Genomic DNA, 4,373 nt, shown 5'->3' with positions numbered 1-4,373 from the left:
ATGTGGCAGGGAGATCTGCATGGATTTACATACATGTTGTGCTTCTGTTCGCCGATCTGGGAATTTGTGTTGCAGACGTTTAATCCCCTGTCCCAGTGACATCCTCAGTGCTTGGGAGCCTCCTACGAAGCGCTTCTGTGAAGTTTCCTCCGTCATTTATAGTAATTTATAGTGATTTAAGAGGAGTCCATCTGTATGTGTGATCCTGGACAACTCTGCCATTTTTCTTACCAAGAAACTCGGCTCATTCGATTAGATGATTTTCACCCTTAGTACTGTTACATATCCCAATAATAGGAATGCGGCAGGATAAAAGGGGTAAAATAGTCTCTCCTTGAAGTAAGAACATAACAAACTACTTAATCTTCTGCAAATAATTAATGAGGGGTTTCTAAAAACAAATTATACGTTCATGGTAACATTCCTCTTTTGTCTGTTTTATGACGTGACCTATGCAAATGAGGACAAGGCTTATCAGGGTTTCCCATAGTACAACTGAAACCAAACATACACATAACACCTTGACAAGGTAAAGACCATCTGGAGCATTTCTGCAAATAAATTGTTCCATGTTTTTGATGCAGTTGGCCGTTATGACAATCACCTTGGGTAATGTTCCATTCATTGAAGGATACAATTTCTCAGCACACAAGATTGTCATTCTGACATGGGTGGCATACAGTCTCTTGTTGTCCAGGATCACACATATAGATGGTCTCCTCTTGTGTACTAATACTGACCAAGACAAGTCCATATATTAGTATGAAAATAACTCTAATCCTGGTAGTCATTTCTGTGGCAAGTTAAAATATCCAAATCAAACAGAAAGTTGCAATTCGGAACGGCAATTGTGACGTATTAACCTGTTTCTCACTTCTTATCGACATTTAAAAATTTCGTCATAGTCTAATTAACTTTATTATTTTGTTATCCACACTGATTTTCTTCATCAAATCTGTCATCTCTCGCCCCTCCTCCCCCTTATATAGATCTCCAATAACCTTACAATCATGGATGTAAATGTTTGGGACAAGATTTGCAGCTCGGGTGCTCATTGTTGTGGTTCTGTTCACCGAGCTGGGAATTTGTGTTGCAGACGTTTTGTCCCCTGTCTAGGTGACATCATCAGTGCTTGGGAGCCTCTTGTGAAGCGCTTCTGTGATGTTTCCTCCGGCATTTATAGTGATCACTGTAAATCACTATAAATGATGGAGGAAACATCACAGAAACACTTCGTAGGAGCATCCCAAACACTGAGGATGTCACCTAGACAGGGGATTAAACGTCTGCAACACAAATTCCCAGATCGGCGAACAGAAGCACAACATGGATGTAAATCCATGCAGATCTCCCTGCCACCTTCACAGCAGTAGGGGTAGTGAGGAGCAATTGACATCGTCCTTCCCATCAGTTTCGAAGGACAAGGCACGTCCAACTTTTAACAAGGACAAAGACTGGCTTAATGTTGTGAAGTCCTTCAAGAGAGGGGAGTTTTTCCTAAGCTCCACGAAATTCAGAATTAATTCTTCGCTAACATTTAGTCAGGCAAAGTACATGAGAAGTCATATCATCCGTCATATGATGAAAGCGGACAGGGGCAATGATACCATTCCAGAGGGTATTAAAAACTCAGCCATAAGATACTGCGGAGGGCGGAACAACAAATCTTTCCCACTGGCGTGCAGCGAAGGTGAAATAGTGCAAGTGGTAATAGTTTAACCCAGGAGAATCCCGATTCTGAAGTTAATTTTGCAAGGTTAATTTTCAAAGGTTGGTTCCAGAGTTCCACAAGGTCCGCAGCCTGTGGGTGATACGCACAATGAAGTTAACATCTGATGGCAAATAGAGAGCACAATTCCTCATTTGTATCACCAAGAAAATGAGGCCCGTTATCTGAAGACAGGCAAAGAGGAATTCCAAAACGTGGAATAATTTCCTTCAGTAGGATACTTACAACAGTTTTAGCAGTAGCGTTTGAAGTAAGATAAGGCTCAACCAATTTAGAGAAAACATCAACAATAACTAAAACATACTGATAATATTGACATTTTTCTAATTCAAAAAATCTAATTGAAGATTCTGAAAAAGGTCCATGAAGGAGGGATGTTGAGCCGCAGGGCAAGGAATACATGTTCCTGACGTATAAGGCATCCATCACTTACTTGATAAGCCATCTGCTGGAGGCAAGAATGCCACCAGATATTCAAAAGCAGATCAGACGTTGAGTCGCATTATGAATACGCTCAACCACCATAAAGCCAGTTCATTTGACAGACAAATCTGTCCAGCTGGAGTGGTCCATAGTTGAGTAACAGGATGACAATAACAGCCAGATTTAGAACGCAACTGCCTTGAAGATTCAGAGGCGTCCCTCTGCAATATAAATACATCTTGAATGGTTGGCGTTAGTTTATCCGAGGCAGACTTATTATTGACAGAACGTTCAGAATGACTCATCATTTTAGGCACAATCATTCGGCGTTTACAAGCTGCTCGTTTTGCAGCCATGTCAGCGACACGGTTTCCAACATGAACAGAGTCTTGGCCTTTTCCATGAGCAGTACACTTTATCACAGAAACCTGCTTTGGAAGCAAGAGCGCGGTTAGCAGGTCTGATACTAATTGTGGTTGAGAGATGGGAGTACCAGCTGATGTTAAAAATGCCGTGCTACTCCACAATTGCCCAACATCATGTACAACACCAAAAGCAAACCGCAAACCAGTATAAGTGTTAGTGCGGAGCCCTGTTCCGATAATACAAGCACGAATGCAAAAGGTTCGGTTTACTGAGCTGAAAAAGGTCTATCAAAGGCAGCTAATTCAAAGATAGAGCCACAGATATCAACTATAGTGTAACCTGAAAGACAAGTTCCAGTACGGTTGATAAATGAACTTCCATCAGTGAACATATTGATATCAGGAATGGAGATTGGCATATCAGAAAGATCCGGCTGAACTTAGACATCTTCCTGAATGAGGAGAAAACAATCATGTTATGAAGTTAACGTTGCTGAAGGAGGATGAGCTGGAAAATTAGATCGATTGATGGTAGTGCAATTCTCAAAAGTCAATCGAGGGTCATTTAAAAGGTAAATCTCACAAGGATTTTATCGAGCTGCTGTCAAGTGCTGAGTTTGCAAATTCCCTAAAAGGGTAAGTACTGAATGTGTACTTTTAAGAACGATGTCTTGTTGCAGTGTAAAGTTCTCTGCCGACTTCAAACTGAGGTAAATGGCAATTAAAATCTGAGTACAACGGGAATGTCCTAAAACAATGGGGTTAAGTTTAGTAGAGAAAAAAAACAACTGGGCGATGTTTGTCTACATGTTGTTGATTAAGCACTGAAAAAGCGCAGTCATCTAAAATAGTACAATATAGTTGAAAAAGCCTATCATAAAGAGGTCTTCCAACAGCTGGATCTTGTGACAAAGTTTGTTTCAGTTCATTCAAAGCGTGCATTACGTCTGAGTAAAGTATAAATTTATCCTCCTTGGAGATATATGCGGTTAATTTCTTAATGAGGAGAGCTGAGTTGGGAATCTATTGTCTACAACGTTGACCATGCCCAGCTATTGGCGCATTTGCCTCTCAGTAGTTGGAGCTGGGAAGTTGACAAGAGGAGTGATGCGGCTCTGTTCCTGGGTGGATGAATCAGCTGATACAATAAACCCAAAAACCTGACTTGGCGTAGTGCGATGGAAACTTTCTGTGATAAGACTACATAACCCAATTTCTTCAAGTAATTCAGAAGAAGGACAACATCAGATCGATTTGTTTCTTCATCAACGCTGTCTACAAGGAGTTCGTCCACATATTGAACTAATGTAGACCCACTTGCTAAGTTTAGACATTTCAATTGTTTCTGTAAGATCTGAGAAAAAAGTGTTGGAGAATGATGGTGGTAGTCGAGTCCACCGTTAGCTGTTGTCCATTAAAGGTGAAGGCAAATAAGTTCTGGCTATTCTTTTGAAGTGGTAGTGAGAAAAATACACACTGAAGTCCACAACAGCAAAACATTTAGCATCCACAGCGATAGTTGATAAAATATGACCTGGGTGTGGAACTGAGGCATGGAATGGCTGAACAGTGGCATTGATATCTCTCAAATCTTGAACCATGCTGTCTTGATTTGGTTTTCCAGGTTTTTGGACAGCAATGTTTGGAGGGTTACAAGGTGATTGGAATGGGACTAAGACGTGTTGATGGAGAAAGCTTTCTCGCAAACAAGTAATACTTGGAATAGCTTGCTGTTTCCGTGGATACTGGCGAATGGATGACAAAAAATTGGTTTTAAAGCGACGGAAATAGATTCACAGTCTGTAAGTCCATTATGGGTCAATGTCTCAGACCATACATTCGGATTGACTAAGTCA

Source organism: Chiloscyllium punctatum, chromosome 43, assembly GCF_047496795.1.
Source record: "Chiloscyllium punctatum isolate Juve2018m chromosome 43, sChiPun1.3, whole genome shotgun sequence".
NCBI classification, from domain to species: Eukaryota; Metazoa; Chordata; class Chondrichthyes; order Orectolobiformes; family Hemiscylliidae; genus Chiloscyllium; species Chiloscyllium punctatum.
This window is presented reverse-complemented; position numbering follows the sequence as displayed.